Source organism: Arctopsyche grandis, chromosome 7 (genome assembly GCF_051622035.1).
Source record: "Arctopsyche grandis isolate Sample6627 chromosome 7, ASM5162203v2, whole genome shotgun sequence".
Lineage (NCBI taxonomy): Eukaryota > Metazoa > Arthropoda > Insecta > Trichoptera > Hydropsychidae > Arctopsyche > Arctopsyche grandis.
Genome location: NC_135361.1, coordinates 23,411,237 through 23,437,253, shown reverse-complemented (window position 1 = coordinate 23,437,253; position 26,017 = coordinate 23,411,237).

The following is a 26,017-nucleotide window of genomic DNA, read 5'->3' as shown; positions in this document are numbered from 1 at the left end:
CTGTTTTAACCCTCCCTCACCGAAGTGGGGTATGGTAGTGCCCCGGTTTTACGTTTTTCGTAATAACTATGTGGTTTTTTGAGCTATACAACCTATATTTCTTGTATTCCTAGAATTAACTACAAGAAATTTATTTTAATAGATTTTGTATGATTTAGAATAGTGGTACATCGTAAAAAAATACATTTATTCATTTCTACGTTCCAGGGTATGATTTGAAGACGGTAGCGATAAGTCGTGCTTTTTATTGTTCGCTTTCATATTCTTGTTGATTGATGAATCAATGCGAGAGACAGAGACAGCTATATTTTCGTAAGCTATTGTTTTCGTCGCTTTCGGCGCGTGGCTATGCAGTCGCCTGTTTGCCTTACCTATGTGCGTTTGCGTGTTGATGCTTGTCGTTATTTTTTAATACAAAAATAGTCAAAAAAATGCTATAGGAGTAAAACTTTTTTATGTTGATGTATAAAATGATTAATAAGATATATATTGAACCCATTTTTATTGAGAAAAGCTGTATTTTGATTAAAAAATAATGGGATGTTATTGGACCCCGGCTCGGGACACTCGTTCGACCCCGTCCTTCAAAGGTTAATAAAGAACAATCTTAATAATTTTTTTTGATAAAATAGTAATTTTAAATGTTTTGATTTTGTCTAAATATCTCTAGCCTCTATTTAAAAACAAAAATCAAAGACCCAATGCAATTAAATATAATGGTATGGTATCTCGTGATTTTATTTATTTATTTTTTAAAAACAGAGACAAACAGCATTACAAGTTTAAACAGTTGTTATAATCAAAACGGGGAACTAATTATTTCTTTATAGCTTACAAATTAATTATAAAAGCTAATTTAATTATTGAATTACAAATCTGAAAACATCTCTTGCATATCAATAACATTTATTTCTTAATTTGTTTCAATAATAATTAATTAGTTAGCCCGATGACTTACAATCAGTTGTAGTATTGCGTCAGAATTTTGCAGTTATTTATTTAATATTATTAAATAGCAAATTGCTAATGAATATTTAACAATTAACAAATTTAAACTAAAACTAATAACTATGTATAACCAGCAGCATTGCTCGGTCGTTAAGCTTCTGCCTAACACCGAGAGGCGCCGGGTTCGATCTCATGAGCTGACCTTGAAAATATGAGTATATCTGTAGTGCTGCTGGTTAGACCTGGATATTTGTGACTCTAGGTCGATCGTTTCCTATCAGAGTTTGTCAATTTTCTCTGATTTCATTGTTGAAACTGTTCCCGTTTAAATATTGGCTAAATCTTTCCTACCTATGTCACCACTATTTGATTATGATTAATGTACAATAAAATTTATGTACAATTCATAGATTAGTCTCGCTAATTTTCGAGTTTTCAGTGTCTCGTAATTCAGCGACTTGTATAATAAAAATGCTGTATTGTTTGTAATTGGTCAGGAAAGCGCATTGGGATTTACCTGTATAAAAATGTAATAAAAAAAAAAAAATAACATACAAAATTTACAAAACTATACATAATTATAATATTACATACATACACGTTGTTTTAATTAAATTTTTTCTCGCTGATTTTCAGTATTTATGTATTTATGTGTTTTGATGATACAAATGCATTTTACGTCCTATAATTTTCAATTCCTTTCAACCCTCTCAGAAAATTCAGTTTCTTCATAACATTCCACCATTGCATGCCAGATCGCACACAAATCTGATGAAACTATTGGATTTCCAGCAGTTGCACATAAATAAACGGCACCAGGACTCTTGCATTGGCTTGATATACTATCGATCCGTACATACATAGCTACCCCCTTTTATATTTTATTTAGTCGTGTCGTGTTTTAAAACAAATCGCTCGTTGTATACGTATTTGTCGTCGTTCGGCGACAAAGTGGCTTTAGTGCGTGACAAATGACAGTAAGTTCGTCTCCCTCTCGCTGTGTTTAGGATATCGGACGATTCTAGTTGCACTTTACGACCGGCCGTAAGTCATGTTTATCTCGAACGATTGCGCTTTAGTGTAGTCGAAACGGCCGCTTTATTCGGTGTCGACCGAACCGAAATGGACGTACTCCACTCCAGGGCGATGTGTCACGAGCAAAAATGACACTAATCGCACAGAAAAGACGCCTCCTCTCCCCCCCACTCGGAATACGTGTCGGATTCGCGATAGAAATTGACCCAAATTTATTATTACATGTGTGTGTGTGTTTGAATTGAAAACGAAACTTCGGTCGAACGTGCGATTGACGCAAGTGGTTGTTGAACTACACGCAAACCCTCCTGCCTCGGGTCTTTCAAGGTTTTGGATGGGTTTTATGGGTATTTGTGACGTGGAGGTAGGAAAAGGAATCGTATATGTACTTAATAACACGTGTTTACATGTGCGTAAAATCGTACTTTGACGGTGTGTTTTTGTAGTACTTTTTGCGTATTATGTTTTACTTCTCTGCCTCTGTGTTCGCTTTCTTCGTCTTATTGTAGATTATATATGTGTACATAATGTATTTTACGTATTTATGCAAGCATGGTTCGGTCAGTGTGTAAATTTAACGGGTGACCGTGAAAAAGTCGTAAATATTCGTTTATCATGCATGCATATGAAAAATGGTTAGTATATATATACATATCAGTATATATATAGTTAGTATATATATAGCCAGCAGCATAGCTCGGACGTTAAGCTTCTGCTTACCGTCAAGAAGGTGCCGGGTTCTATCCCTGAATGAAAATGAATTTTTCAGAGTATGCTGTTGGTCAGACCTGGATTTGTGACTCCAGGTTGATCGTTTCCTATCAGAGTTTGCCAATTTTCTATGATTTCATTGTTGAAACGGTTCCCGGAAAAAAAAAATTGGCTAAAAATCCTTCCTACCTACTATGTCACCACTATTTGAAATTTGATGGATGTACAATAAAAATTTATGTACAATTCATAGATGTCTCGTTAATTTGCGAGTTTTTTCAGTGTCTTGCAATTCAACGACTTATAATAAAAGAAATGCTGCATTTGTATTTGTAATTGGCCAGGAAGGCGCATTGGGATTTACCTGTAAGGCCTTCCTGGTATATGTATATGTAAAAAAAAAAAAAAAAAAAAAAAAATCAGTGGCGTGCGGTAAAACTCTCTCTCCCCCCGTCGTACATTCTCACTTAATTTGCGCGAGCAGGATACAAGAGGAACAGGCTTTTACTCCCGTATCCTGCGCGCGCACATTTAACAAGGCAATGACAAAAAGAGAGATAATTTCACCGCATGCCACTGATATATATTATATATACATACATAGTACCGTTTACCATGCAACCTTTTTTTATCTTTCGACTTAAGATCTTTCGATTTTCGATCTTTGCCTTCCGATATTTTCTTTTTCGACCTTTTCACTTTCGGTGCCGTGAGGTAGACCCAAATTTAACATGTTAAACAAATTAAGGCTGCAGATTTTTTTTTGATTTTTAAATCCTTTTTATTATTACTAAATTATGTTCACAATACATACATCTTATATCTATTTTAATAGATACTGATCATTTTCTATTTTACAATTTTAATTTAATTTTGTTAGTAATCATCGTATTATATTATTCTACTGTTAATGTACAGCATAATAGGAAAAAGAGCTAAAAACCTGTTTACGATTCTTATAAATGCTCAATACATCTAATAAATAATAATAATAAAAGACTCTCTAAACTCGATGATATAAAGCAGATTGTGTTATGTTATTTAAGTTATTTTGTAGTTTTGTCATTGATAACTCCGTATTTAATTCTACATTCATCGTCACACCCAAAATTGTCTCATCTTCATCAAAATCTGAAAGAGTTTATTCCATCGTGGTTTCCATCATTACATCATTACAAGAAGGATAAATGTACTTGCTTCATTGTAGCTTCATCGTAGGATACACATTCGCTTTTTTAAAACATTTTAAGAACATTTTGATGGAAATACTTTTCCCAGGATTCGTGATAAGAAACCCTAGTACATACATACATATGTATGTGTAATGTTTTATGACGAGAGGTAATTTTGGTTGCAATAATTTTAAATTGGTTATGCTTTTGATTTCACACGGAAAATTTTATAAAACTGTTAATTATAATGTAATTAGTTTTGTATGCAATCATATGTATCTTTTCCTGATTACGCTTTTATGGTTTTTGTGATTTGTGAGTGTGTTTATGACTTAATAATTGCACATTAAAACAGAATTACAATAATTAATCAAATTGCATTCAATATATCTAATCTATAATTTGGAAAGAGACTTTGTATGTAAATATCCTTGGTCGTCGTCGTCGTCGTCTTCGTCGTCTTCGTCGTCGTCGTCGTCGTCGTCCGTAGATCGGTGACGTCATCGAACACGTGATTCGATTTTTTTTTTTTTTTCGATCCATGGGCGCCGATTTGTTTTTTTCGTTTCAATGGATTCACCCCCGCGGGGGCGCAAAGCGAGTAGTTTCATGGGGCCCCGCCAGGGGCGCCACAAGGGGCGCAGCCCCGTGGGGCCCCAGCCTCATGGGGCGCAGCCCCATGGGGCTCAAAAGGGGGCGCCACAAGGGGCGCAGTCCCATGGGGCTCAAAAGGGGGCGCCACGAGGGGCGCAGCCCCGTGGGGCCCCGGGGGGGCCCAGCCTCATGGGGCTCAAAAGGGGGCGCCACAAGGGGCGCAGCCCCGTGGGGCCCCGAAGGGGGCCCGGGGGGCCCAGCCTCATGGGGCGCAGCCCCATGGGGCTCAAAAGGGGGCGCCACGAGGGGCGCAGCCCCGTGGGGCCCCGGGGGGGCCCAGCCTCATGGGGCGCAGCCCCATGGGGCTCAAAAGGGGGCGCCACGAGGGGCGCAGCCCCGTGGGGCCCCGGGGGGGCCCAGCCTCATGGGGCGCAGCCTCATGGGGCGCAGCCCCATGGGGCTCAAAAGGGGGCGCCACATGGGGCGCAGCCCCGTGGGGCCCCGAATGGGGGCCCGGGGGGCCCAGCCTCATGGGGCGCAGCCCCATGGGGCTCAAAAGGGGGCGCCACAAGGGGCGCAGCCCCGTGGGGCCCCGAAGGGGGCCCGGGGGGCCCAGCCTCATGGGGCGCAAGCCCTAATAGGCATTAACTAAGGGGGGCGAAGCCCTAGACGGCAATTAATCATGGGGGCGCGGAGGGGCGAAGCCTTAGACGGCATTTAATCATGGGGGCGCGGAGGGGCGAAGCCCTAAAAGGCATTAACTAAGGGGGGCGAAGCCCTAAACGGCAATTAATCTTGGGGGCGCGGGGGGCGAAGCCCTAAAAGGCATTAACTAGGGGGGGCGAAGCCCTAGACGGCATTTAATCATGGGGGTGCGGAGGGGCGAAGCCCTAAAAGGCATTAACTAAGGGGGCGAAGCCCGAAACGGCAATTAATCTTGGGGGCGCGGGGGGCGAAGCCCTAAAAGGCATTAACTAAGGGGGGCGAAGCCCTAGACGGCTTTGAATCATGGGGGCGCGGAGGGGCGAAGCCCTAAAAGGCAACTGATCATGGGGGCGAAGCCCTAAACGGCAATTGCTCATGGGGCGTGGAGGGGCGAAGCCCTAGAAGGCAAAGGCTCAGGGGGGTGCCGAGGGCGAAGCCCTAGAAGGCAAAAAAAAAAAAATTTTTTTTTTTGATTTTTTTAAATTTTTTTTTTGATTTTTTTTTTATTTTTTTTTGATTTTTTTTTTATTTTTTTTTAATTTTTTTTTTAATTTTTTTTTTTAATTTTTTAATTTTTTTTTTTTTTTTAATTAAATTAGCTTAGTCATGTTTAAGCGGTTTATATTATAAACACTGAGCGAAGCCGGGTAATACAGCTAGTTAATAATAAAGCGTCGTACAAAGAACATACAATATTTATAATTTGAATCCTAAATGCTCATTAATCATAATAGATACTTCATATATTATTGTAATTTCAATATATCGTAGGATACTATTGTAGTACATAGGTTTGAACATGATATGTCATTGAACCAGCCTTGCATTTATTACGGTTACTTTAAAAATAATTTAACCGCAGTAGCATAATCACAAAATTGCAATAGATTCAAATTATAATCATTTTCAGATAACTTATATAGCCAAGAGATTTGTTAAATTCCGTCAGTTGTTTTGCTCTTATTATATTTTACACGATGAAAAGTTTGACTGACAGTCATAAATTCAGACTAAATATATTTATTATCCCAAAATCTACGTTCCTGTCTTGTGCGGGTTATATTACATATACATATATAAAATATATATTATTATTTTCTAAAACCACCTATTTTCATATGTATTAGATTTAACCCTCTAGTATCAATGATGTTTTTGAAACGTCAGAATACCATTCTGACATTCTGACAGAGCGATTTAAACACGTAATCTGTTCTGTTGGTACATACTTATGTACATACATATAACGTTGACAGGTCAGCGGCCGAGGTCAAACTGAGATCAAAATGAGGTCATACGTCATCGACTGGAAGTAGGGATGGTACTATAATGTACGCATATGTATGTAATAGTGTAGTTATACAGTTCACTCTCGATTGACAGGGTGCGGATTATCTAATTTTCGGATTACTCGTGCTTGAAATAAATCTTTTTTTTTTAATTTCTTTATTTTTGAATGAGAATACGTAATAATCAGTAAATTTAGAGCATTGGTTGATTAATGAGATTTTTAGTTAGATACGCATGTTCAGTTATTTATTTAATTACGTTTTGCATCAAATTATAATCTCTTACAAACACGCAAAAAATTTAGATTTACCTTGCAAAATGCAGATGATCTACGTAACAAATAAGCGGAAAAAATAAAAATGTACATTAATTAAGAGATTCGAAAATGGGGAATCAAAGTTAAAGCTCGCTGAAGAATATGGAATATTAAACTTTTGGAGAAATAGTAAAATAAAAAAAAGAAGTTAGAGGCGTTCACTAAAGATTGTGATAGTACTGCATGTCCTTCCAAACGAAAAACTATGGAAGTTTCATCACACGTAGATTTTGATTAAATATTAGAAAATCAAAAAAACGTAGATGTTTAAAGGGGTTAAAATTAAAATATTCCTGTTGATTATTATAACCAAAAAAGGAGCATTCATTCTTAGATAGGGAGATCATCGAAGATTGGTTTAAAGCTAAATGGGTACCTGACGTGAGAGATTTTTTTTAAAAGTTGCTTTTTTTAAAGGTTGCCACCGAAAACAGTATTGATAATAGATAACAATCTTTCTCATCCGAATGAAACGACGGTCTTATGTTAGTTAAAATTTTACCGCCTAATGTTTACCTCTAATTCAATCGTTATATCATCAATTAAACGGTTTTACCGTGCTGATCTTCTCAAAACTCTTACTGGGCAAGATAACAACTTGATCAATTTCTGGAAAAAAATTGTTTATTGGATGCTATACACATAATAGCAAAATCTTGGTCGAAAGTAAAACCAATAACACCGGTTCAATCATGGAGAAAGATTTTTCCTAACGTGGAAATAGATTTATCGAATTGTGAAGGGATCGAGGCAAGTGATATACATATGTATCAGAAATATACAAATTAATGGAAAATTTTGAATTAATTTGAAAATATTGATCGGGAAAACATCAAGAAGTGGATTGATCGCAATGCACGAGTGTTGTTTTCCTACAACAATAGAAACGATTTCAAAAATTGATAGTTCGTGTTTTTCATTTATCCGGTCACGTACTCCTCGGATAGTCGAGCATACACTTTACTTTAATTACGATATAATTTTAGTAATATAATATACTAGTGGTTTTACCCGGCTTCACTCGGTATTTGTAATATAAACCGCTTAAACATGGTTAATCTAATAGTAAACATTAATTTGCTTTTTTTATTAAATTTACTAGCTGAACCCGGCATGCGTTGCAATGCCACAATAACGCATGCAATTCCCGTTCCCGTTATCGTTCCCTTTCCCGTTCTCGTTCCCGTTCCCATTTGTCGGAAAAACGCAGACATCGAACACGTTGGTCGCGACGCAAAAACATTTGAAATTATAGCGTTTTTCCCGTTTACGAAATTATAGCAATGTTTTTGAAATTATAGCAATGACACTCATTACCGTTTTTCCCGTTTCCGTTCCCGTTTTTGGACGATTTTTTTTTTCACAGCAATCTTCCCAGACATACAACAAATCCTGAAAGTTCCATCGTAATCGGTTCAGTGGTTTAGGAGCCTATTCGAAACACACACAGACATTCATTTTTATATACATATGTACATATATGTATATAGAATATAAAATATAGATATATAGATTTGAATCGAAAAAAATATATAAATATATTCAATCAACGTCATAGAAACTTTGATTTGTTTTTTAAGCTCTCAACCAAATCTTAAGACCTTACAAAGTCTCTTTCGAAATTATATTTTAGATACAAGACCTTGATTCTTGAATGTGGCAAGATTTTCGGCTGACCATTCCATTCCAAATCCCAACGTGCAAGTAGAACAGAACAAATACGAAGTAAGCACTTCGGTGTATTTTATAAAGGAAAAGGTAATATTTTACCCGCATTCATAATATATATGAACTAGCTATTTGCCGTGAGATGGAAGGGGGGGGGGGGGGTGAGGAAAACGTATGGAAGCGCCTCGAGCTTTCCTTATATGTTCGTATATATGTGTATTTACGTTTCAGCCTGGCTGTAAATGGCCAAAAATAAAAATGATCGCTTACGAGGCCGTTACTGAAAAATGTCATAATCTCGAATGTGTCACGCTGAAATATGGAGCTTTCGCAACCAGAGACAAAAAGGTGAAAGCTCAGCAGCGCGCCGAAACGCGCGCGGATTATTTATCTGACTAATACGCGGTTAGAGGGACGGTAACTAACTGTACGCACCCTCCTCACAGTGCCCCCCCCTCCAATCCCGGTGAACCCCTACAATCGAGGGGTGGGTTTCCAGACGCTCTGGGGAGTGCGTATTTGCGCCGGGGTGCAGATAAAGTGTGAGTAACGGTCCCGTAACCCGGTTTAATGACTTCGTAAGGACCAATAAATATCAACACGCCAACGTCCACTTCCGTGAAACAAAGATTAACATCGCACCCCCGAAAACACGATTAGCGGTAATTGCCAGAATTCCAGGTCAAGATTGTATTCGCTTAAAAATAAATGTGCAAGTGTTGAATAATTTTTAGGAAAGAATCGATCGGATTAGAGAGTTCGTTTCGCGGCAAATGAGGGCGATATCGAATGGCCCGAAGGCTGGGGGGCAGGGGGAGACTGCTGATGAAGCCCTGAGGGCCTGATGAATTATGGATGCTGCAGCCGTCCTCTCTGTCGGTAGGGTCAGGTCGGCTATTACAGACCGACAAGGAAACCCTGATGGGCCTCGTTCGTCTCGGATCATAGTCTCCAATTTGCAAATGTTACACAAACAACGTATTGCGATTTTGTGCTGAGTGGTCCATAAGGTTGTAGGTTTTCGTTTTTTTTTGTGTGTGTAGAGGGTGCCTCACAAAAATGCGTGTTTTCATTTGTTTTATTCATATATTGTAATCGGAAGGTTTTTAGAATATGTATATTATTTTTGACGTATAATTACATTTTTCCATTCAAGTGTTTGATGTTTAAATTCAATACTGAACAATTTTGTGCCTCATTATAAAAAAATAGCGTATATTCTAAAATATCAAGCAAAATAATTTCATTTGGTTTTGATATTGTCTAGCCTTTGAAATACGTAATTATATAATACAATTATGAAGCAACTGACTCGGAAAGATAAGCTCAGAAGTTCTCAACTTCATTTAGTCTACAAACTAGTTTTAGTAAAAGAAGAAAGCTTCAGATCTTTTACTAACTAAGCTCATTACTGCTGTTTAACAAAAATTGCATAAAAAGAAAAAATGTGATCCAATTATTTTTTTTAATATGTTTTTAAAAAGGGATGATGTCTTTTTAAAAGATTTTATTTAGTTTGGCGCGTGATCTGCATTTCGTCTCTTTTTCAATTGCGTCATTACATACCTCTTTTATACTTCACTTACGATTATATATTACTCATTTTGCCATATTGCTCATTTTGGCCATCAATATAAGTAAATGTATCCTCCGCCATTACAATGGAGAAAAACTATCGTTTTGGACGCGTTTGAAATTTTAATTTCTGAAAAGTGCCCGATATTTATCCAGTTTTTATTTTTAAATATACATACATAGATTGCTGGTAGTAAAATAAAATTATTGGTATTTTTATTCAAAATAAAAATTTTATATACAAATTATAGAAGAGGTATGTTTTTAAAAAACTTTTTTTTTTCATTTATAATTATATATTTACTTTTTGTTTATTTATGGAAACTATTTTCCAGAAGATTTTGGTTGTTTGAGTTCCAATTTATTTTGTTAATATCATCATCATCATCATCATTTACATCTATTCTTCATACCCTGCCGGGTGAAGGCCTCTCCAACACGCTTTCATTCAATTCTCACACATTTTTACAAGCTTTTAATAAACTCTATTCTGACCAGCAGCATGGCTCGGTGGCTTAGCTTTTGTCTAGTGACGAGAGGTCGCCGGGTTCGATCCCGTGAGTTGACCTCGATTGAAAATATTTTTTTCTGAGTACATAATCTGTATATACTCTGTAATGCTGTTCGTCAGACGTTTCCTATCAGAGTTTGGCATTTTTTCTGATTTCATTGTTGAAACGGTTCCTCCATCAAATTGGCTAAAAACCCATCCTACCCACTATGTAACCACAATTCGTAGATGTCTCGTTAATTTCGAGTTTTTCATTGTCTTGTACTTCAGCGACTTATGTACCTATGTAACAAAAATGCTGCATTGTTTGTAATTGGCAAGGAAGGCGTATTGGGGTTTACCTGCTAGGCCTTCCTGGTATATGTATATGTATATATGTATGTAAAATGTATATGTATATATGTTTGTATGTAAGTTCAATGACATACCTGCCCGTCAAAAAATTGTGACCTGATTTTAGATTACTTTTATATCTTACCGACTTCCGGGGGTCAGCTGACATTGAAGTAAATTCATGTCTCCAACATGAAGTTATTGGGGAATTTATTCACTAACCAACTCATTAAAAATTACATCTTGAATTTATCTCAGATTGAAGCGATGACAGCTAGCTATCCAAACACAAATTTCTACCACCCCTTCACAACTTCACAACTCACAAGCTACACAGTTACATATAACAGTTAATTTTTCACTCTCATTTTTTTTTTGCAAATTCACCACTTATTTTGTTCATGTTTTGTCCATTCGCTAACTACGTGCCCAATTACGTTAAATTTTCATCTATTTATTCCGTTTCATATATCTCCTCATTATATTGAAAATACAGCGATACATACTCTTTTAAGTGCATCGGATTTTGTTTAGTATTTTATTCTCAATCTCAGGCGAGTGCAAATCATCTCATAGCAACCAATGATTGTTATTATTATCATCTTTTTCAATATGATTATGCATAAATGTATTTTTGTTTGTATATATAATTTTTTTTCTTTCTCTTCTCCTTAACATTGTGAAATTAGAGATTCCTGTAATGCCACAACGGTCCAACTTAAATAAATAAATAATATGTAGATATGTATTACATATGTAGATATGTATTACATATGTACATATGTACATACATATCATCGGTATACTGGTAGGTCAAAAAGTAAAAATGAGATATTTAGAATTTGTTATTGATTTTTTTTTAATTTGTTAAGTCAAAACATGTATAATGATTTAGGTCCGAAAATAGACATCTTCAAACTTATTTTTTTCAAAACAAGGATTTTCGACTGAGATTATTCTGTTATTATACCGACGATATATTTTTTAGATCATATTGCGTTTTTTTAATAGTGCGGTTGAACTGGTGAAATATACAACCGTCTTGTCTCTGCCCAAAGGATCATTTAAACTGTATGTATGTTCTGGGGGATGGTAGCCTCATATTGAGAGTTTCATTTCATTAATAATATATCTCCAAGAATCATGGTTAAATGTTTACAAATTTAATTTCATAACCATATATAAGTGGCTTCATATGCAGACTTCCCGAGCAAAGATAAATCATCTCGTTGTACACACATATACATACGTATGTATTTGTTAAATTACGAAATTCTATTATACATATGTATGTACATATGTATAAACAAACAATCGCACTCTAGGCTTATGCCGTACCCTGGTTAGAGCACACAATCGTATACATAGGAGTTTTTCGTATGCAAGAACGGTCAGCTAAGCGAGTTCTTCTTTTGGGTTTGCATAATGTATTATTTCGAATACATTATTTTAAATTTCGTGCGGTTACAAAGGGTCACAAAGGGCAGGCACACGCGCGTTTTGGAAAAGCGCTGCATACATATTTTCCATTAAATTTTTTCACACTCGGAAAAAGGGGAAAAACGCACGACGCAAAACGTACAATAGGCGTCTCGGCGTCCCGCACCCACCCTTCAGTTTTTCCCACACGCCGTCACACCGGGACGGGGGTACCTACCAAAGTAAATGTCTATTCCTTTGTTGACGTCATAAATTTACATACAAAGTATTTTGACAGCATAATGTAGACTTGGGTCCCGCTCTCCAGCATATTTAGACGCCGCGAAGCAGGTCTGAGTGGGGGGAGGGGTTCCTGAAACAATATTACACATTTCTGATGTGCCATTAATATGTGTCAACCGACGCGCTTAGCATTACCCCACTCTGTCATTGTACTCGGACCGCATTTTCGAGATAATATTCGAAATATTACTTAATGACGCTTAAACGATTATTAATTATTAAACAGTCGAGGGGGGGGGGGCTCAGTTTGGTTGCAAACCGATTGGTTTATCGATCGGATCCGGGTGTGTTGAACGGTCGGTCCCCTCTGCTTCGTTTGGGATTCGAATATTCACCTTGAAAATCGTTTCTAAGTGGTTTCAAATATTAACAAAGTCATCTCCATTAACGCCCTCGGTGCTAACTACCAAGTTAATATTGAATGTTTGACAAATGCATGGATAGTGAGCTGGTGCTCCTTCGGCTTAGTGTCACTTGAGTCTTAAATACAATATATGTACATATGTAAGTCTTTCAAGATGTGACTTGGGAGAATTCTCGTTTGAAAGGTTAGTTCTTTCCACAGTGAATTCCATTATATATGTATGTATGTTTATTGCCGTTTGAATTAATAACGATTGAATTTAAATCTGCATATGATTCTCATTTATTTGATTTTAAATTATTACGTTAACAAATTTCAATTTAATACAAATAAGGCGTAGTACATAGTATTGAGCATAGATATTATTCAATAATTTACGATTGCATTCTAAAAGACAGGGATACGGATGATTTTAGTGTTTAAAATACATAAGAATGTATGCAACCAAATAAAAAACTAAAAAATCTTATGTCTGTAAACCTCTTGACAAATCTGTAAAAATATGACAAAAAACGCAACGAGTGTGCTTACAGATTAAGAATTATTAATTATATATATACAGGTATACACTTATTTATTTACATTAATCATGACATCTATGGTCTAACATTGTACAGAATTATTTTAAGTATTATACGAGGCAAATACAAAAATCAACCGAGATATCTATGGACAAATTTGCTGCATTTATACAAATCAGCAAAAATCAAGATGTTGAACAACTTGAACTTTTGCGAGAGATAGGACAGAGTTGCCAATTTGTTGGATCTGTTTAAATAAAATCAGATACATTCTGCAAACTCTGTTAGGAAACGATCGAGCTTGAAGTCACATATCCAAGGTCTGGCCACTAGCACACACCAGGGATAGAACCCGTGACCACAGAATTGAAAGTTAGGTATTTCGCATAAATTCCCATTATATGCGAAATACCTAACCACTAAGCTAATACTATGATATTTTTACAAGGTTCTTATAAGTTTCACTTCGCCAATCGGCCTGACGAACTTCCTACATATATTCTTCCGATCGATTTGAAACTTAGCCATTTAGCGAGGTTTGGCCGCCGATAGATATTTTAATTGCTCCCACCAAATTTGATGATGAAATATAATTATTCACATATTGTATTTGGAAACATATTTGTCTAGTTATTCGTACGTGATTTAAATAAATCATCTCGATAGTTACATAAATACAAATTATTTTAGAATATCATCGCTTTTTAATCGTATTTATAGCCCGCAGTATCGCAGTAGCATGTATGTTTAGCATAGGGCTGCCACACGTCCCCGTTGACAGGGACATGTCCCAGTTTTGAGGTCTGTGTCCCGGTGTCCCAGTCCGAGAGTCATTTGTCCCCGTCAATTTCAAAATTTAGACATTTAAAAAAATTATTCAATTATTTTTTAATATCTATCGAACAAGACCTTTTGAACCAAGAAATCTCAGGATGCGCTCTCTATACTGTGGTCCAAAAAGGAAAGACGTTTACGCGTCAAAAATTGTACCCACATAATATCTAATATGGATACGCGCGCGCATATTGGCAACACCGACAAAGAGAGCGGCGGATGCCCACTGCCCAATTTTGCCAGCTGGCAGCACCGACAATGACACTGACAAGTACGAAGCGCGCGCAGTTCGTTTACTGTCTGCTGATAATATCAGTTTGTTCTGTTTGTTTCTGATCGAAGAGGACTGATATTTTGATGTAAGTTTTTCAATACATAGTAAATATCTAGGTATTCAAGCAACCCAGGCATACAATAAACTGAAAAAACACATCGACATTACGACGACAAAAGTAGAAGCATTTGAAAAAGATGTAGAGAATTTTTACAACGTTGGAATTAATTATTTGGCTAAGTGGTCAGTTCCACTGGCGAAATATGATGTTTTTTCATGGATGCTTCTCCATGAAGTACCCGAATGGGAACATGTTGAAAAAACTATTGCTTATTTAAGTGAAATGGGAATATTGTTCACGGATTCAATCTATAAGGAAGTAATGTATATGAAGTCATTTATCGAAAATAAAAAAGCCGAAGAATGGAAAACGAAAGATGTGCATGATAAATGGTTATACTATTTCAAAAAAACTGAAGAGACAGAAAGAAAAGCTAATCTACTGAAAATGTGCCAATACTTGTTCGCCATCCCACCGCACAATGCACATGTTGAACGTGTGTTCTCATTAACTAAAAACTCAATGGACAGATGAGCGCAATTCGCTTTCTACAGTAACGTTTGACACAGTAAAAAGCATAATTCAATGTACTTTAAATTATAAAATGTCATGCATTGAATTCTATAATTATATAAAAGGGGAAAAAGAGTTACTTCAAAAAACGAAAACATCGGAAAAATATGATTGGGCAAAGAAGAGCGATGATAATGAAGTCACGGAAATCAGAGAAGAGTGAAGGCGATAGAAGAATAGGCTACTGTACATGAAATAAAATGTTAATGTAAGGTTTAATTTAGTTAAATTTATTTGAATCGTCCAATTATCTATATTTATTTATTTAAGATTTGGTACAGACTTACAGCTTCCACAAAAAAACCTATTATCAATCTTTAAATTTTTCTTTAAAATTCAATTTTTGTTTAGTTCCAATTACTTGTGTTGAAATGTTGTAAATTTTTTTTATAATACAGCTATGAATATCGATAAAAATGTTTTTTTTTTTTTTTTTTTTTTAGGGGGTTGTCCTCGTTGGTGCTCTGACACTTATGGTTTAGCTTAGCACTTATGGTATAGTTTAGCACCAAGTGATCAGTGGGTTCGATATTCATATCCGCTATACTGCTGGTTAGATTTGGGGTGTTTGTGACTCCAAATCGATCGTTTCTTATTAGAGTTTGGCAATTTTATATAGTCATTGTTGAAACGGTTCCTCAAAATTGGCAAAAAATTATCTTTCCTGTTGACACAAATCTTCTGTATTTATTGTATGTACAATTTGTAAAAAACTATTAACAAATCTAAAATCCATGGATTTATTCTTTAATTAATGAATCAATTCATTGTTATTTTGTGTTTTTCAGCTTCTGGAAATACAGTGATTTATTTAATAATAAAATTCTGTATTGTAATTAATTGTCCAGGAAGGTGCATTGGGGTCTTTCTGTCAAGCCTTCCCAAAAATAAATATAAATAAAATATATTGAAAGAAGTGTTCGAATGAGACCCGTAAGAATGTAAAACGGTGCAAGGAAAACCGCAAGAGAGATGGGTGGATGAAATCGGAAAAATGTGTGGGATGAGATGGATAAGAGTTACCCAACACTGAAATTAATGGAAATATGTTGCTTTTGACAGTGGATGGTGAATGACATAAATACATATATACATATATACTGAAGCTTTGTATATTTTTTATATTATATTTTTTTTATATTTTTTTTAAATCAATATACACTCGCCATTACAGATTTGCTCCAATGCGACGGGTGTACGTTAACGAAATACAGAATACATAAACAATCAGAAATCAGAAATACAGCAATACATACATATACAATCAGAATATATAGCATATAACAATTAATCAGAAATAATAATCATAGAGACATCTATGGATTATTTTTAGATTTTTTTTGTATACAATTTTTATACATATAATAAATACGATATTATAGAGATATCTATAGATTTCAGATTACTGTGTATAATTATTACAAATTATACACAGGCAGATTTTGTGACAACAGGATTAGATCTAATACCAATTTTCAGGAACCGTTTCAGCAATGATCAGATAAAATTGGCAAACTCTGATAGAGAAACGATCGATTTGGAGTCACAAAACCCCCAAATCTAACCAGCAGTGGCGAGGACTCGAACCTTTGACCTCAGTGGTGCTAAATATATACGCTACCACTAAGCCAAACTGCTGGCTATATGTATGCACATATAATATATGTACCTATACATATGTATATGTAGAACGTGTTTTCATAATCATACTGTAGTTTCATCTTCATCAAACCTTCGGCGTACAAACTTTCAGCGTACAAACATGATTGATACACAAAGTCATAATTTTTCCGGAGAATATAATACAGTATAAAACACATTTTCAGACAAAAGCAACGTACGTGGATAGCGAGAGAGAAAAAGATAAGAGTGGCCGACGCGATACAACACATCCGACGAATCTAAAAGCGTACGATGTTCGATCATTGTACGATTGTAATAGGCAACGATGATCGATCGAGGCTTCTCGACGTGGCGCAAAATCGCAAATAAACAATTTCGTTAATATGTTGGTAAATTTTGTTAAATATTGATTGATGCTCTGCGCACTCCTCTCTACACATGTACACTTTTGTGTATGTGCATACATATTACATCCATATATGTATACTAAGATATACCAGTGAAAATTGTTCGAAAATAATTCTTTAATGAGATTGATAGGGTTGAATTTTAAAGATATTAGATTATTTTATATATGAAGTAACTCTTTGATAAAATATTAAAAAACATAAATTTCAAATCATACAGAGCTGCGCCGCAACATCCATGGTATCCGGACATTTACCCCCTGGACACATACCCTCCGGACCGGTGGCCGTCACTGCAACGAAAGTTGAAAAACTAAGATTTTTCACGATTTTTATGACAATATGTGAAATAGTCCGTTTACCATGCATACATATGAAGAGCGGGTAGTATCCATACACATACAGGTTTTCCACCTCAAATTCAATATTTTTCATTTCAAATTCAACATTTTCCATTTTAAATTAAATATTTTGATGTTGTATGATCTCCACCAAATTTAATCTGATAGATAGGTCTGCAAATTCCTGGCAGAACATATAATCTTAGAACATACTTCTTCAATGGGATGGTAAGATAATTAAAAAATGGTTTGTACGTTTAACCAGCTCACTCACTTCTGTAATCTTTATCAAGAATATTGTCTTCTAATTCTGCAACAATCTTTCAAGAAAGTTGCAAAAAATATTGGAATTAACTGTGGAGTGCTCAATGATTTCACAATATACAATTACATTAATATTCATTGCCGCCAGCAATAAATATTTAATTTGAAATGGAAAATATTGAATTGGAAAAGGGGAAAATATTGAATTTTAAATGGAAAATATTGAATTTGAAATGGAAAATATTGAATTTGAAATGGAAAATATAGAATATGAGGTGGAAAACCTGAATAGTACCGTTTACCATGCATATGTACATATGTACATTCTTTTCGATCTTTCGGCTTTCGACATTCGATGCCCAGACCCCCCCCGGACACATACCCCCGGTCAAAAACCCCGTATAAAACCCCCCGTGAAAATAGCCCCCGCCATGGATAAAAATTATTTAAAAATAGTAATAAATAATTAATAATTAATAATAAAGTAAAGTAATAAATAAGGATAAATTAAGTGTGGTAGAGCATATTGAAATTCAATTTATATATAATATTTAATTTCAATTTATTGCTGTTTGTAAATAGAATAAATATCAATCTAGAAGACTTTTAATCACCAGTTGCGTGCTGTGGTATTGAAACTAAATTGTAATAGAATTATATATTATTGTTATATTATGATTATTATATTTTAAATATTTTTAGACTATCCATGATGGAATTTGTAAAATCGAGAAAAGGCAAAGAAAAAGAGATTAAAATACAATAGATTTTGGAGTTTTGTGTATTTTAAATGATTATTATTGATTACTTATTTTTTGAAACGGTTTTTGAAATGGTTCCAACAAATTGGCAACCTTACCTACTTTCTCGCAAATCTCGAGGTTTCGGCAATCTCGGATTTCACTGAATTGTATAAAATGCTGCTAATTTACAAATATAACCATAAATGTCTCTGTGGATGTTAATTCATATGTATTTACTGCATTTAACTGAATTATTGAAAAAATGCTGCAAATTTACATATTTTACCATAAATGTCTCTATGAATGTAATTCGAATGTAATAATATCAATTTGTATAATAATACTTGTAATAATCAAATGTACAATGTTACTATCTAGGGAGCCGTATTGGGGTTACCTGTTAGGCCTTCCTAATATGAATAAAAAATAATTAATATATACGATACCAATTTGTTAAAAATTTAATATAACATTTACAAGTTATATTCAAGAGAGCTTGTAAATAGGTTTTTGAGCTATTTTTCCTATTATGCTTTAGATTAACATTAGAATAATATAATACTGTGATTAATAACCAAATTAAATTAAATTTTAAAATAGAAAATGATCAGTAGATCAGTAGCTATTAAAATAGATATAAGATGTATTGTGAACATAATTTCGTAATAATAAAAAGCATTTAAAAATCAAAAAAAAATATTCAAGACGGAAATCCAAATTTTCAGTTCCAAAAATATTTATTTACGTTTGATTTAATTTACAAACTGTTATCACTTCGTTTAATTCAATATGTCCAGAATAACCATGCTTACCCACGTGTGAAGAGTCTCGGTGATTACAACAAAATGTATATACCCTTCAGGTATATACACAGATTACCTTAACACAATCTGCTTTAGGTCAACGACGTTAGTGAGTATTTAACTAAAATTATGTATTAGATGTATTATGAGCATTTATAAGAATTGTAAATAGGTTTTTGAGCTCTTTTTCCTATTATGCTGTACATTAACATTACAATAATATGATTACCAACCAAATTAAATAAAATTTATAAAATAGAAAATGATCAGTAGATCAGTAGCTATTAAAATAGATATAAGATGTATGGTGAACATAATTTCGTAATAATAAAAAGCATTTAAAAATCAAAATCAATATGTCTAAAATATCAGAATAGCAGAATAAACGTATTAGAGGCCACCAGTATTTTTACATATTGTTAAACAATATATTTCATGTCTTTCGAGATATTTTTGGAAATGAAGAAAGGTGGACTTATGCTATTTTCAAATATAACGGCTCATTTAGTTCTTTATGATTTTAACAAATATGTATTTACTTAATATTCACGGACAGTGTACAATAGAACCACTAGCCGTACCGTACGTTCGGAATAAAAGCTCCGTATGAAAAATGACACAATCGTACTTTCATTGAAATGTTTTCAAACAACTTCTCCTCCCCATATAATATCTACCGCTTCGGTATTTATTTTTTATTATTTCATTTTGTTCACTCCTTCGCCGAGCCCCGGTCGAACGTCATCCGGATAGGGGTGGGCTAGCCGGATAATTGATCGCGTCCGTATCTCATTAATAATACAGATTCGACGGCGGAGAATCTCTGGCCTGAAAAATGCCATTGTGGAAGCGGTGGTCTACGTAGCTGCCAAATTAAATGATTGATGGATTACAAGGGAACGCTTTTAAACCGTTCAATTATTACGGGGTTGGCCGTGTACACCGCAGGCGTTCGCTAACTGCTACACAACGCAAACTCTACTCGTACGTATTATATATACATATTATATTATATGCTTGTGTTTTCCATGTCCATGTTATCGCGCCTCGAATCATGAAGAAAATTGTCGCGAATTAATCATCGTCAACAGTGGCATAGCTTAAGCTCGCGATTTGAATCGCGATATGGTCGAAAGATTTATTTTATTTTTATTTTCCAGCTTAAAGTGTTACGTATACTAACATATATACATAGCTTCTGTGATGGATGTATGTAGATGCTTTTTGAATGCACAATTTTTTCATAAGATCTTGGTGCATTTTAAACTTTTGGTTATCTATCAGAAGTTAATATATACGTGTGTATGTAGATAATATTGTAATCCAGATCAACTGTTAGCAAATCTATTTGTTTGTTTGCAAATAATTCGTCTTTGATATTTACATATCAACGAGTTCATGTTAAGGTCAAAAGGTCTTCAATTTCAAAATTGATTCAATTGAAATTCCATGTCACACCGGAACCAATTCTAGTGCGTTTTTTGTAATTTTAAGTACTATTTCATATTATTTAAATATATCTAGCTTTTTTTAGACAATGTTCTACACTATGAATAACAAAAAAAAAATAGAATTGTTGATATATTAAGAAGAATATACACAGTAAATTTCATTCAAAATAATATCCATTTATCTATATATAAAATTGAATAAATAGTGACCTCCAGAGCTGCACACAATCTATGCATGTACATATATATATATATAATTAAATGTATGTTTGTCTGTTTGTCTGTTTGTCTGTTTATCTGTTTGTCTGTCTGTCTCTCTGTCTTGTATAGGCTCCTAAACCACTCAACCGATAACGATGGAACTTTCAGGATTTGTTGTATGCATGTCCGGAAAGCTTACTGTGAAAAAAAAACGGGAAAAACCTCTTAATAATAATATTCGTATTTACGATTTTACCGATGCGAAAGTTTGAATCGCAATTGTGTAGTAAAGGAAATGTATTCGCTGGTAACCACGTTACCAGTTGGTTTATGACGACACAGCTTTAAAGAGACGTTAGTTGAGCTCCAACCATCACTTGAAACGGAACGGGGAAGGGGAACGGGAACGTAACGGGAACGGGAACGGGAATTGCATGCGTTATTATGGCATTGTAACGCATGCCGGGTTCAGTAATTGAATTAAAGATGTTATACGTTCAATAGACAAAAAGTTTGTGAATAAATTTATGGGCCTTTGGTTAAGACTATTTGATTGACTCTGATACGAATCACTCGCTTAAACTGATTTCATATTCCAGCAGCAAAGAAATTCTTTTCGCCAAAGTCATAGTTCTTTATTATCGTTTCATTTTAAAGGTAGCAGAAAATCGTCACTTTGGACAGTTTTCGAATGAACTCGCGTATTTTACTTTGTTTAGAAATGTATGAATCATGACATGAATATTGCATTACGAGTCGAGACGTTTTCGACGAAGTATTTTTTCATTTTTTCTTTTCATTGTACCAAAAAATACCTCGTATTCAAATGTTTCGCCTTTTTTATTCCGTATTTGTCATCGCCGTTGATGAGACAGTTGACATTCACGTTCGCTAGTTAATCTCAAAGGACAGAATTCCGCAGACACTTTCTCGAATGTCAAATTTTATACGTGACATATGAATTTTCATTGTGGAATTCATATGTGTGAATATTTTCCGTCGTATGAGGTATGCCAGAAAAGTTCAAACAAATTTAATTTAATTAATTGTGAACTTATATATGAGTAAGGAGTACGTGTGTGCAGCCTTTGCGACTGCAACTTTCTCGAGTATTCCTGATAGGCTTCCCATTGAGATTGCTAAAACTTCCTGCATTGCATCCTGTGGCGTTTCAAAGCATAATTACATGAAACTGGAGTTCTGGAAATAGCACGATATGGAAACGCTTTGCAATGGATTCTAGTATCTAAATAGCCGAGTACATAAATGCTCGTAAAGTGATTGTAGAAAGTATGTTAACCGCTTGCAAAATTTCACATTAATTTTTATACATGTACGTTAGGCCGGAGCGAAAAACGCGAATTTAGAATTTTATAGTGGAAAACTTTCTTCATATCAATAAAACGTTAAATAAAAAACAACATCAATTTTAAACAATGTAATGTGCCTCCAACCAATCGATTTGTCTCCAACCAATTTTGAAAAAGTGTTTTTTTTTTCATATATGTACATATGTACATATTGTCACGTTCCAGGGAAATATTTATTTAAATTTTAATTACTACTTGGTTAACCAACCAAGTTTCTTTATTGTTATTAAAATGTTACAATTATCTTATATTATAGATATATTCGAAAACCGATAGATAATGGAACTATGATTTTTATAATAGGAGACACGTAGAACTATTTCACTATAACTTTCGTTCACTTTATTCTGCTGCTGTGCTGATCGTTAATTGAGGACGCGTTCTCGGAGTATTTATGATGACGACTGTCACTCTCTCGGAGTCGATGGCGATGACTGACTAATGCGGTCGAATCGTGATCTATATAAATGATTTGTTATCTTATGGGCTGGGCACATTCCTGTGTTATCTGAATATCCTATTACAGGAATTTTTATGGTTTTGTTATTCACGTATATGAGCGTGTGAAAAGTACATTTGATATTGTGGGAACTAGAGTGATAAGCGGGGTACATAACAATATGTATAGGTACATTATCTACTTTTTTAGAATAGTTTGGATTATTATTTTTAAAAAATAAACGCTTAATATTAACTTAAATAATATTAACTTAATTTTTACTGCCAGACAATCCTATGGTGGCGTTAGCAGAGTAAAATTACTAAATGTACTGCGCATTTAAGAATTAGACTGCACTAAAGTGAGAAAACGAAAAATTCTGAAACTCCAAAAAGCATAAGATGAAATGATTGTGGTAATAAAAATGTTTTTAAAAACAAGGTTTTTATTGGTATTAAATGAAAAAATAAAAATAAAAATTGTAATAAAATTAAGATAATAGTACAAAAATGTAAAACGTAAAATAATTTTACAAGAGTTTCTATATACATATGACCAAATATAAAATCTTGAGGTGTATGGATATGATTTAAAGGTAATATGTACTAGACTAGGCTGTAGAGAAAAAAAAGAAATTTGGATTTTCATCAATAGACGTAGTGGAAAACTTTCGTCGTATCAAGGGAACTTTAAATAAAAAAAATCAATGATTTTTCTTCTTTCATTTGCTTGCAAATTTCATTGCTTCTCCCATACAGAAACGCAGACTTTAAATTCTCATTAGTTAGCTACAATAAAAAAACGAATCATAAATAACTCATAACTGAAATACATTAATTAACTATTAACTCTTTATTATTTTTAAATATTTTGAAAATCGGCACTATTTATTAAGAAAGAGATGTATAAGTAAGTAAAAAACCAAATTTTTTTCGAGATAAATCAATTGTTGGAGGCACATTGTTTAAAATCGATGATATTTTTCACTAAATGTTTCCTTGATACTGCACTTGATTTTCCACTAGATGGAAATGCTAAATTAGCGTTTTTCACTCTGGCCTAATGTAAATACATACATACATACATAAATACATCTAATATATATGTAATTTCAAAGTTCAAATCAAAGTTTCTATGACATCGACATCGTTATCGTCGAATATTATTTTTTTTCGATTTAAATAAATTTAATAAAAAAAGAAGTGAATATTTACTATTAGATTGCTTTGCCATGTTTAAGCTGTTTATATTACAAATACCGAGTGAAGTCGGGTAAAACCACTAGTATATCATAAGGATGTGTCATATTTAATGTATTCTATTTGCACACTAATAAATTATGTATTAAATAATGTGTACAATTATGTGTTATGGTCCAATAGAACTTGTGGGATGCTTTAATGTAATATTATATACTATTTTTTAATACATACCGATATAAATAATTTTAATAGGTATTCTTTAATTCAATTACTGAACTTCGGGTATATTACCTTGGTGATATGATACGAATTAAAATTTTATGTATATTTATAGGTACGTACATATATAAATAAATGCTGTTTGAAGTTTTCCTTGGCGCTTTTCGTAACGTTTTCGCTACCCTTTTACTTTGGCAGTTTTATTTCCGTGAAATCTTTTAAATTAAATGTCTACCTGAGTATCTTTCTCGAGATAAGGGAAAGTGAAAAATAAACAGACTTTAAAACGAAGGGGGCTTCTAAGAACAAACGAACAAAAAGCGGGGAGACATCGAAGCTATTTAAGGAAATCAAGCGTATTTCGGCCGTAGAGCCAACGATTGATCATTTGAGCGAAAGTAACGACTTTTCGTATCAGTTAAATAAATGTATATTTTTTCTTTTTCTTTGATTAAACACGCTAGAAAAAATATTCCGAGTCGATTTATAAATATTTTCGCGTTCGTACTTGGAGACGATCGCGGGAAAACACCCCTACAAAACGAGCCAAAGGAGTGGGCGCCTCGACTGGGGTTGTTTTTGTTTATATGAGCATAGCAGACGAAAAATAAAGTATAAAAGGGGGTGGATGGTAAAGATGGAGTTGGCTGGTCGGGCGGAAGGGAAGAGCTCCTTTTACAACATCGCATTTGAATAAAAACTGTAAGAAATGTATGGAAGTGAAGAACGGTGTTAATACAAAAGTTTCTTTATGACACCGCAGCGAGCGATAAAACTTTCACCCGGCCAAGACAAATGTACCTTTACCACCCCTCTGAACCACCCTCTCAACTACCCCCGTCTTTCGTTAACTTCATAAGCTTTTTGGTTTTGCTTTAATTTTTCACGAGATCAACTTCACGCTCATCCTTTTATGATAACGACAGAATCACTGCTCGCATTTTTAGTCTCGGATTTAAAACAATTTTCACAACCTTCGGTGTGATCTCCGCGTTAATCAAGTTCTTAATCTGTAGAAAGATACCATTTCATTTGATTAATAACCCAAAAGCTACCTTCTGATTATGTTAACATTTTAAATAGATGTATGTGTGTATTTTAGAACCCGCGTATTTTATATACATAATTGCTATTGATTTGGAAATAATTTTTCTCCATGCTTGTTGCTTTTACAATAAAGTCAACATATGAGAAAATATGTGTGAAATAATAATGTCACTATTATTTCAAAGTTTGTGTAGTTTATATGTATATATGTATATTTATATGTATGTTTTTTGTGTATATGTGTATATATATACATATATGCATGTGTATATATGTGTATTTGTATGTACGTGTATATATTTGTGTATGTATAAATATAATATTCTTATTGGCCAGGAAGGCGCATTTGGTTTACCTTGTAGGCCTTCCTGGTATAAATCTATATTACTATATAATATATAAAAATCATAAATCACAATCTATATAATATACAGAAATCAATGTTTGTCTGTCACGTATGCGTTCATATACCATTCAACCGATTGCGATGAAACTTACAGGAGTAATTGTGTGTATGCCCGTGATGGTTTCTGTAAAATAAAATCATCCAAAAAACAGGAATGGAAATGGGAAAAATGGGAACAAGTGGCATTGCAACACAATAATTTTAAATGTTTTCACGTCGCCACCTGCGTTGTTAGTGTAAAATAAACAAACCGAGAAGTGAGAGCGGGAACGCAACGGGAACGGGAACGCCACG